We start from the raw sequence: 12,070 nt of genomic DNA on the forward strand, positions 1-12,070 counted from the left end.
GCAAGACATTTTATTGAAAAACACAATCGCAGCCCCAAGTATTTCAAAACATATGCCATAGAACAGGTCAAAACCTCTATTAGAGGAGGGGATATAAAACATCAAGTCAATCTGAGAGAGGCCTTTTGGATATTTAAACTGGAAACAAGATATCCAAAAGGTTTAAATCTGAGAAGGGAAATCATGCACTTTTATTAAATGTTTATTTATATTTCCTTTTTTCCTCATGGCACGCATGCCGAACAATTATGGATATCTTCTACTAAAATATTCAGTAATATTTTCTGAAAAATCAAATTGAGAAGTAACGCGAGTATAATGTGAATGGATACCTATCTAACGCAGCAGATTTGCTAGCAGAGTTTTTTCCGCATTTGTCCCTCTTCTTTTTCTATTTTTTCTATTATTTTATTTGCATGTTACACAACTTTTATTAAGTTAGAAGAGACAATCTGTATGTATAGAAATAAGCTTGTTTTTAAAGTAACTTTATGTAAATCTCTGTATGTCAGATATTCGAATGGAATGATTCTGATGCTCCAGGTGATAACTATTAGAGACATGTGTTGTGCAAAGGGGAGGAACTCCAATTGCCCCGTGCTATTCTCTCTCCCTACCCTCTGCATAGTCATAGGTGGGAGTGACTACAGCGCTAATTATACACATTTGAGCTCCTACTTATACCTGAGAACACCAGACGCACACCACTGTTAGGAATAAGAATCTTTCAAAACGCGTCAACAGCCTACACCAGAGAGAATTTGAGTCCTGTATTGTCTGTGCACAACTGCTAAATAAAGACGGAGAACTTGACACTTCAAAAAAGTGAGTGCTGGAGTCTGAATCTTCCCATTATTTCTCTGTACCTGTCCAAAGAGGTTGAAAAACCAAGACACCGAGCACGCGGATACATTTCAAACCACAGAAATAGTGAGCCGGTATTTCTACTTTACAAACACTAAAATAACAAACTAACCAAGCATGAAACAAAACATAAATTACCCATGGTATGCTGGAACCCAGAGTCTGTGACTGGAGCTGCACCTCGACGCGCGTTTCGCCTAGAAAGGCTTCGTCAGGAGGTAAAGATAACAAAGTGTCCATCTTTAAATAGTGTGGTCCACAGCCGGCAGTTGATTAGCGCATGCGCCCAGTGATGTAGAGCATGACATCATAGAGGCGCGCCACCCAATACCAGAAACCAGACGAGGCACGCCCACTGCGTCACATGGCCAGACAGGGAGGAGGGAGCCGCACTAACAACGCGCAGCCACACACCCCTCCCGTCCGATCGCATGACATGAGGGCACGCGTCAGCCGGCTCACAGGGGACCAGGTATGGAGCACCACCACGATGCAACCCCGCAGCGCACCGGTGCAATGCTCATATGCCAGGTGGAGATAGGACCGCAGATCGCAATGTTTTTCGGAGTATCTTCTCAAGGGTCCAGCATACCAGAGTAGCGTTAGATGAACATTGCAATACCAAAAGGGTAGCATAATCCATTTCAATTACATTATATCTTTCCATTACAATGCATATAGAATCAAAGTCCCTATATATACCCCATATTAGTATAACCTGAGAAAAAAGAAGAAAATAAAATAAATAAATATAAAATGGTAAGATAAGCAGGTTAATCCCCCATTCGATCATACCATGATGGATAGTTAAAAGTAGCGATAGTAACAATAGCCTGTACCATGAGTGGGGAAATGACCCTGAACATATATGGGATCATAAACATAAAACGGTGATATAGTGCCATATAATCCTAGTGAAATTATTTATACTTAATTATATAAATACATAAATGTGATAACTTAGTAATACAAGTGCACTGATAAGAAGCCATCAAACCCTACTAGATAAAAAAATATATATAGAGAGAAAGGCACTCTCCCATGCCCCTATTCTGATGTCATGTATAAATAAATTCATATGATCAATACATCAGACATAATAATAATTCATATATGTACACAAACATGTGAAAAAAGTAAAAATTACAAAATAATACGTGAAAAATATACAAGTGATGATAAATAACCATACAATTAATGAAGTGACCACTTAAAATGCATAGTGCAATAAGGCCCTGAGCTGAATAGCCACAGAGCTGATAAATACTAGGCGCATAATCAGAACCATTCCCCCACCCACTTCACATGGCGGCCCAAGTCAACCAACTGGGGGTAAAAGGCACAAGGAGCGACAGGCAAGGGTCACTTCCCACACCATAAGATAGGTGCTGGGGTTTTGATAGTTGTCCATTGCTCCGTAGAGAGTTGTGCTCCTCTAGGCCCGAAGCTCGCAAATCTCCAAAAGGACCACACACAATCGCAGCAATTAGATGTACTATGAAATACAAATAACAACAATAAGTACATAATAAAAGGACAACTAACATATAATTAAGGTTAAAAAGCACGATTTATAGAAAAGACTTGAAGCTAACAGTCTCATTGAGACCTCTAGGGATCTCACTCTTAAGTAGAACAATCCATTTGGTCTCCAATTGCAGGAGGCGTTTCTTGATATCACCTAAACGGCAGCCCATGGAAACCCTATCGATACCCATGCATTGTAACTCTCGGGGATCCCCCTTATGATGGTCCCTAAAGTGCAGGGCTATGGGTTGGAACTGGGTCAGCTCATCCTGTGCAATGGTAGCTGCCTGGCGGATCTTGCTTGCATGTTCAAATACCCTAACGCGCAGCTCCCTGGTGGTCATCCCAACATACAGGAGATTACAAGGGCAGGTAATCATATATATAGCAGTGGTACTATACACCCAAAAATTTGTTAATTTCACCATAAACTGACAATAATTTTTTATTTTTTTTTACCGGTCCACTAGGTGGTACTATACACACCAAAATTGGTGAATTTCACCCTAAAATATAAATTACAATTTATTTATTTTTTAACCGGCCTACTAGGTATAGCAGTGGTACTATACACCCAAAAATTGGTTAATTTCACCTGAAAAAGTAAATGACAATTTTTTTGTTTTGTTTAACCTGTCTACTAGGTATAGCAGTGGTACTATACACCCAAACATTTGTTAATTTCACCATAAAATGTAACTGCCAATTTTTTTTTTTTACCGGTCTACTAGGTATAGCAGTGGTACTATACACACAAAAATTGGTGAATTTCGCCCGAAAATGTAAATGACAAAGTAGTGAAATGATATAAAATAAAACACGTACAAAAAATAAATAAAATGGATTTATGAGGTGGAGTTCAATATGGAGTAGGAGTTTGAGGAGGCGGTGGACGTAGCGGAGTAGGTGGAAGTGGCGGTGGAGGAGGACGAGATAGCCAACACAGGTTTTTGGTTTTAATTTAATTTTGTAAAATTAAGGTTCACTCCAAAAGAGTGTGAAATATCCGAAATACAAACATGAGCAATTGCGCTGCAATGGCTGCTTAGTGCCGATATACATGTCAATTCTGCACAAGGTACGGACAAGTCCTGAGGGATCCATGCCTGGTTCATTTTAATGAACGTGAGCTTGTCCACATTGGCTGTGGACAGGCAACTGCGCTTGTCTGTGATGACGCCCCCTGTCGTGCTAAACACACGTTCAGATAATACACTGGCTGCAGGGCAGGCCAGTACCTCCAATGCATAAAGAGCAAGCTCAGGCCATGTGTCCAATTTGGAGACGCAGAAGTTGAAGGGGGCAGACGCGTCATTCAGTACGTGTAGGCGTGTGCACACATACTGCTCCACCATGTTGGTGAAATGCTGCCTCCTGCTAAGACGTTCCATATCAGTTGGTAGTGCTGGTTGTTGTGGCGTGCTGACAAAGTTTTTCCAAATTTCAGCCATGCTAACCCTGCCTTCTGAGGTGCTGGCGGTGCCCCAGCTGCGTTGGCAACCTCTTCCTCGTCATCTGCCTTCCCCTTGTGCTTACACTGTGCCCCGGCTGTCAGGTGGGAATGCCACCAGCAGCGCGTCTACCAGCGTGCGCTTGTACTCGCGCATCTTACGATCACGCTCCAGTGACGGAATTAAGGACGGTACGTTGTCCCTGTAATGGGGATCCAGCATCGTGGCCACCCAGTAATCAGCACAAGTTAGAATGTGGGCAACTCGGCGGTCGTTGCGGAGACACTGCAGCATGTAATCGCTCGTGTGTGCCAGGCTGCCCAGAGGCAACGAAAAGCTGTCCTCTGTGGGAGGTGTATCGTCTGTGTCCTCTGTATCCCCCCATCCACGCACCAGTGATGGCCATGAGCTGGTCTGGGTGACACCCTGCTGTGAAACCTGGTTCCTCCTCCTCCTTCTCCTCCTCCTCATCATCCTCCTGAACTGTGCCCTGGCTGGACAATTGTGCACCTTGGGTTTGTGTGTGCAGGAACACAGCCTCGGAGCCACTTGGGAATGACTGGCCGGAAAACCTATGAAATGATCCCTCTTCCTCCTCCTCCTCCTGTGCCACATCCTCTTCCATCATCGCCATGAGCGTTTTTTCAAGAAGGCATAGAAGTAGGATAGTAACACTGAGAATGGCATTATCGGCACCGGCCATCTTGGTGGAGTACTCGAAACAGGGCAACAAGGAACACAGTTCTCGCATGGAGGCCCAGTCATTGGTGGTGAAGTGGTACTGTTCCGCCGAGCGACTCACCCGTGCGTGCTGCAGCTGTAACTCCACTATCGCCTGCTGCTGCTAGCATAGTCTGGCCAGCATGTGCAAGGTGTAGTTCTACCTTGTGGGCACGTCGCATATGAGGCGGTGATCGGGTAGGCCGAAGTTACGCTGCAGCGCTGACAGGTGAGCAGCAGCAGGGTGAGAACGCCGAAAGCGCGCATAGACGGCACGCACTTTATGCAGCAGCTCTGACATCTCGGGGTAATTTTTAAGGAATCTCTGCACCACCAAATTCAGCACATGCGCCAGGCAAGGGATGTGTGTCAAACCGGCTAGTCCCAGAGCTGCTACGAGATTTCACCCATTATTGCACACCACCAGGCCGGGCTTGAGGCTGACTGGCACAAACCACTAATCGCTCTGTTGTTCAAGGCCCGTCCACAGCTCCTGCGCGGTGTGGGGTTTGTCCCCCAAACAGATAAGATTTAAAACTGCCTGCTGTCGTTTATCCCTGGCTGTGCTGAAGTTGGTGGTGAAGGTGTTACGCTGACCGGATGAGGAGCTGGTAGAGGATGAGGAAGCAGAGTAGGAGGAGGACGCAACAGGGGGCAAACTGAAGCGCCCTGCAATCCTTGGTGATGGAAGGACATGCGCCAAACTGCTATCCGCATCAGGCCCAGCCGCCACTGCATTTACCCAGTGTGCTGTTATTGAGATATAATGGCCCTGACCGTGCTTACATGTCCACGTATCCGTAGTCAGGTGCACCTTGCCACAGATGGCATTGCGCAGTGAACACCTGATTTTGTCCCCTACTTGGTTGTGCAGGGAAGGGATGGCTCGCCTTGAAAAGTAGTGGCGGCTGGGCACGATGTACTGTGGGACAGCCACCGCCATAAGGCCTTTAAAACTATACGTCTCCACCAGACGGAATGACAGCATTTCAAAGGCCAGTAATTTAGAAATACTGACATTCAGGGCTAGGTATCGCGGGTGGGTAGGGGGGTACTTCCTCTCCAGTGTTTGGGATATGGAGAGCTGAACGCTTCCGTGGGACATTGTGGAGATGCTTGGTGACCCAGGTGTTGGTGTTGCTGGCAGATCCTCTGTTTGCGGGGTGCCACGTGGCACTGTCACTCCAGAGGTGTATGAAGAGGCCGCGACTGCAGCAGAAGAGGAAGCAGGAGGAGCCAGAGACTAGGGATGAGCGAACCCGAACTGTATAGTTCGGGTTCGTACCGAATTTTGGGGTGTCCGTGACACGGACCCGAACCCGAACTTTTTCGTAAAAGTCCGTGTTCGGGTTCGGTGTTCGCCGCTTTCTTGGCGCTTTTTGAAAGGCTGCAAAGCAGCCAATCAACAAGCGTCATACTACTTGGCCCAAGAGGCCATCACAGCCATGCCTACTATTGGCATGGCTGTGATTGGCCAGTGCACCATGTGACCCAGCCTCTATTTAAGCTGGAGTCACGTAGCGCCGCACGTCACTCTGCTATGATCAGTATAGGGAGAGGTTGCAGCTGCGACGTTAGGGCGAGATTAGGCAGATTAACTCCTCCAAAAGACTTGATTCTGTGATCGATCTGCAGCTGTGGATCATTGAAGTGCTATTATTGACTTGCTCACTTTTTTGAGGCTGCCCAGAGCGTTTTTAGATCACTTTTTTCTGGGGTGATCGGCGGCCATTTTGTGACTTGTGGTGCGCCAGCACGAGCTATCACCAAGTGTATTTAACCATCGATAGTGTGGTTATTTTGTGCTATATCCTACATCAGCTGCAGGCTGAGCCTGTGTCACCCAAGTGCATTTAACCATCAACAGTCTGATTATTTTTTGGCCATATACTACATCAGCTGCAGGCTGAGCCTGTGTCACCCAAGTGCATTTAACCATCAACAGTGTGGTTATTTTTTGGCCATATATTACATCAGGGGCAAGTTGAGCCTGTCACCCAGCGCCTAAAAAATAGACCTGACATTTCTATTCAACCAAATCTGCACAGTTTTAGCTGGTCAAGTTATTTGTAGTGACCGTAAAAGCAGACTTTTTGTTCTGGGTTGAAAAAGCATTCCCAAATTTGCCATTCTGAAAATAACTAGTTTGTGGTATTTGAGGCCTACTTGAAATCTATCCCAAAAAGAAAATCTTACATTGAAGGTATTGATAGTGTGATTCAGAAAAACCTAAGACACACGCTAGCGTGCTGATAGAAGTGTCATTCTGTGATTAAACCTATAACTGTCACACAGCGCAAAAAAAAAACAGGTCTCACATCTCTATTCAACCAAATCTGCACAGTTTTAGCTGGTCAAGTTATTTGTAGTGACCGTAAAAGCAGACTTTTTGTTCTGGGTTGAAAAAGCATTCCCAAATTTGCCATTCTCAAAATTACTAGTTTGTGGTATTTGAGGCCTACTTGAAATCTATCCCAAAAAGAAAATCTTACATTGAAGGTATTGATAGTGTGATTCAGAAAAACCTAAGACACACGCTAGCGTGCTGATAGAAGTGTCATTCTGTGATTAAACCTATAACTGTCACACAGCGCAAAAAAAAAACAGGTCTCACATCTCTATTCAACCAAATCTGCACAGTTTTAGCTGGTCAAGTTATTTGTAGTGACCGTAAAAGCAGACTTTTTGTTCTGGGTTGAAAAAGCATTCCCAAATTTGCCATTCTCAAAATAACTAGTTTCTGGTATTTGAGGCCTACTTGAAATCTATCCCAAAAAGAAAATCTTACATTGAAGGTATTGATAGTGTGATTCAGAAAAACCTAAGACACACGCTAGCGTGCTGATAGAAGTGTCATTCTGTGATTAAACCTATAACTGTCACACAGCGCAAAAAAAAAAACAGGTCTCACATCTCTATTCAACCAAATCTGCACAGTTTTAGCTGGTCAAGTTATTTGTAGTGACCGTAAAAGCAGACTTTTTGTTCTGGGTTGAAAAAGCATTCCCAAATTTGCCATTCTGAAAATAACTAGTTTGTGGTATTTGAGGCCTACTTGAAATCTATCCCAAAAAGAAAATCTTACATTGAAGGTATTGATAGTGTCATTCAGAAAAACCTAAGACACACGCTAGCGTGCTGATAGAAGTGTCATTCTGTGATTAAACCTATAACTGTCACACAGCGCAAAAAAAAAACAGGTCTCACATCTCTATTCAACCAAATCTGCACAGTTTTAGCTGGTCAAGTTATTTGTAGTGACCGTAAAAGCAGACTTTTTGTTCTGGGTTGAAAAAGCATTCCCAAATTTGCCATTCTCAAAATTGTTGTGAACGGGAACAATGAGGAAAACATCTAATAAGGGACGCGGACGTGGACATGGTGGTGTTAGTGTACCCTCTGGTGCTGGGAGAGGACGTGGCCGTTCTGCCACAGCCACACGTCCTAGTGAACCAACTACCTCAGGTCCCAGTAGCCAGCAGAATTTACAGCGATATTTGGTGGGGCCCAATGCCGTTCTAAGGATGGTAAGGCCTGAGCAGGTGCAGGCATTAGTCAATTGGGTGGCCGACAGTGGATCCAGCACGTTCACATTATCTCCCACCCAGTCTTCTGCAGAAAGCGCACAGATGGCGCATGAAAACCAAGCCCATCGGTCTGTCACATCACCTCCATGCATATCAGGGAAACTGTCTGAGCCTCAAGTTATGCAGCAGTCTCTTATGCTGTTTGAAGACTCTGCTGCCAGGGTTTCCCAAGGGCATCCACCTAGCCCTTCCCCAGGGGTGGAAGAGATAGAATGCACTAACGCACAACCACTTATTTTTCCTGATGATGAGGACATGGGAATACCACCTCAGCACGTCTCTGATGATGACGAAACACAGGTGCCAACTGCTGCGTCTTTCTGCAGTGTGCAGACTGAACAGGAGGTCAGGGGTCAAGACTGGGTGGAAGACGATACAGGGGACGATGAGGTCCTAGACCCCACATGGAATGAATGTTGTGCCACTGACTTTCACAGTTCGGAGGAAGAGGCAGTGGTGAGACCGAGCCAACAGCGTAGCAAAAGAGGGAGCAGTGGGCAAAATCAGAACACCCGCCGCCAAGAGACTTCGCCTGCTACTGACCGCCGCCATCTGGGACCGAGCACCCCAAAGGCAGCTTCAAGGAGTTCCCTGGCATGGCACTTCTTCAAACAATGTGCTGACGACAAGACCCGAGTGGTTTGCACGCTGTGCCATCAGAGCCTGAAGCGAGGCATTAACGTTCTGAACCTTAGCACAACCTGCATGACCAGGCACCTGCATGCAAAGCATGAACTGCAGTGGAGTAAACACCTTAAAAACAAGGAAGTCACTCAGGCTCCCCCTGCTGCCTCTTCTGCTGCTGCCGCCTCGGCCTCTTCTGCTGCTGCCTCGGCCTCTTCTGCTGCTGCCGCCGCCGCCTCGGCCTCTTCCTCTGCCTCTGGAGGAACGTTGGCACCTGCCGCCTAGCAAACATGGGATGTACCACCAACACCACCACCTGCGTCACCAAGCATCTCAACCATGTCACACGGCAGCGTTCAGCTCTCCATCTCACAAACATTTGAGAGAAAGCGTAAATTCCCACCTAGCCACCCTCGATCCCTGGCCCTGAATGCCAGCATTTCTAAACGACTGGCCTATGAAATGCTGTCATTTAGGCTGGTGGACACACACAGCTTCAAAGAGCTCATGTCACTTGCTGTCCCACAGTATGTTGTTCCCAGCCGCCACTACTTCTCCAAGAGAGCCGTGCCTTCCCTGCACAACCAAGTGTCCGATAAAATCAAGTGTGCACTGCGCTACGCCATCTGTGGAAAGGTCCACCTAACCACAGATACGTGGACCAGAAAGCACGGCCAGGGACGCTATATCTCCCTAACTGCACACTGGGTGAATGTAGTGGCGGCTGGGCCCCAGGCGGAGAGCTGTTTGGCGCATGTCCTTCCGCCGCCAAGGATCGCAGGGCAACATTCTTTGCCTCCTGTCTCCTCCTCTTCCTACTCAGCTTCCTCCTCCTCTTCTTCCACCTGCTCATCCAGTCAGCCACACACCATTTACCACCAACTTCAGCACAGCCCGGGTAAACGTCAGCAGGCCATTCTGAAACTCATATGTTTGGGGGACAGGCCCCACACCGCACAGGAGTTGTGGCGGGGTATAGAACAACAGACTGATGAGTGGTTGCTGCCGGTGAGCCTCAAGCCCGGCCTGGTGGTGTGCGATAATGGGCGAAATCTCGTTGCAGCTCTGGGACTAGCCGGTTTGACGCACATCCCTTGCCTGGCGCATGTGCTGAATTTGGTGGTGCAGAAGTTCATTCGCAACTACCCCGACATGTCAGAGCTGCTGCATAAAGTGCGGGCCGTCTGTTCGCGCTTCCGGCGTTCACACCCTGCCGCTGCTCGCCTGTCTGCGCTACAGCGTAACTTCGGCCTTCCTGCTCACCGCCTCATATGCGACGTACCCACCAGGTGGAACTCCACCTTGCATATGCTGGACAGATTGTGCGAGCAGCAGCAGGCCATAGTGGAGTTTCAGCTGCAGCACGCACGGGTCAGTCGCACTGCGGATCAGACACACTTCACCACCAATGACTGGGCCTCCATGCGAGACCTGTGTGCCCTGTTGCGCTGTTTCGAGTACTCCACCAACATGGCCAGTGGCGATGACGCTGTTATCAGCGTTACAATACCACTTCTATGTCTCCTTGAGAAAACACTTAGGGCGATGATGGAAGAGGAGGTGGCCCAGGAGGAAGAGGAGGAAGAGGGGTCATTTTTAGCACTTTCAGGCCAGTGTCTTCAAAGTGACTCAGAGGGAGGTTTTTTGCAACACCAGAGGCCAGGTACAAATGTGGCCAGACAGGGCCCACTACTGGAGGACGAGGAGGACGAGGATGAGGAGGAGGTGGAGGAGGATGAGGATGAAGCATGTTCACAGCGGGGTGGCACCCAAAGCAGCTCGGGCCCATCACTGGTGCGTGGCTGGGGGGAAACACAGGACGATGACGATACGCCTCCCACAGAGGACAGCTTGTCCTTACCTCTGGGCAGCCTGGCACACATGAGCGACTACATGCTGCAGTGCCTGCGCAACGACAGCAGAGTTGCCCACATTTTAACGTGTGCGGACTACTGGGTTGCCACCTTGCTGGATCCCCGGTACAAAGACAATGTGCCCACCTTGTTTCCTACACTGGAGCGTGATAGGAAGATGCGCGAGTACAAACGCACGTTGGTAGACGCGCTACTGAGAGCATTCCCAAATGTCACAGGGGAACAAGTGGAAGCCCAAGGCGAAGGCAGAGGAGGAGCAAGAGTTCGCCAACGCAGCTGTGTCACGGCCAGCTCCTCTGAGGGCAGGGTTAGCATGGCAGAGATGTGGAAAAGTTTTGTCACCACGCCACAGCTAAGTGCACCACCACCTGATACGGAACGTGTTAGCAGGAGGCAACATTTCACTAACATGGTGGAACAGTACCTGTGCACACCCCTCCACGTACTGACTGATGGTTCGGCCCCATTCAACTTCTGGGTCTCCAAATTGTCCACGTGGCCAGAGCTAGCCTTTTATGCCTTGGAGGTGCTGGCCTGCCCGGCGGCCAGCGTTTTGTCTGAACGTGTATTCAGCACGGCAGGGGGCGTCATTACAGACAAACGCAGCCGCCTGTCTACAGCCAATGTGGACAAGCTGACGTTCATAAAAATGAACCAGGCATGGATCCCACAGGACCTGTCCATCCCTTGTGCAGATTAGATATTAACTACCTCCCCTTAACAATATATTATTCTACTCCAGGGCACTTCCTCATTCAATACTATTTTTAATTTCATTTTACCATTATATTGCGGGGCAACCCAAAGTTGAATGAACCTCTCCTCTGTCTGGGTGCCGGGGACTAAATGTGTGACAGTGGCCTTTTCCAGTGGTGGGTGACGTGAAGCCTGATTCTCTGCTATGACATGAAGACTTATTCTGTGCTGACATGAAGCCAGATTCTCTGTTACGGGACCTCTCTCCTCTGCCTGGGTGCCTGGGCCTAAATGTGTGACAGTGGCCTGTTCCAGTGGTGGGTGACGTGAAGCCTGATTCTCTGCTATGACATGAAGACAGATTCTGAGCTGACATCAGGCCAGATTCTCTGTTACGGGACCTCTCTCCTCTGCCTGGGTACCTGGGCCTAAATGTGTGACAGTGGCCTGTTCCAGTGGTGGGTGACGTGAAGCCTGATTCTCTGCTATGACATGAATACAGATTCTGCGCTGACATAAGGCCAGATTCTCTGTTACGGGACCGCTCTCCTCTGTCTGGGTGCCGGGGCCTAAATGTGTGACAGTGGCCTGTTCCAGTGGTGGGTGACGTGAAGCCTGATTCTCTGCTATGACATGAAGACAGATTCTGCGCTGACATAAGGCCAGATTCTCTGTTACGGGACCTCTCTCCTCTGCCTGGGTACCTGGGCCTAAATGTGTGACAGTG

The 12,070-nt window shown here is 47.9% G+C and overlaps 1 pseudogene; it reads left to right on the plus strand.

The window, feature by feature from the left end:
- Positions 1–2,612: 2,612 nt before the first annotated feature.
- The window catches only part of LOC120999078, a 40,990-nt pseudogene continuing 31,532 nt past the window's right edge, over positions 2,613–12,070 (plus strand).

This window comes from Bufo bufo, chromosome 4, assembly GCF_905171765.1.
Source record: "Bufo bufo chromosome 4, aBufBuf1.1, whole genome shotgun sequence".
In the NCBI taxonomy this organism is placed as follows: domain Eukaryota; kingdom Metazoa; phylum Chordata; class Amphibia; order Anura; family Bufonidae; genus Bufo; species Bufo bufo.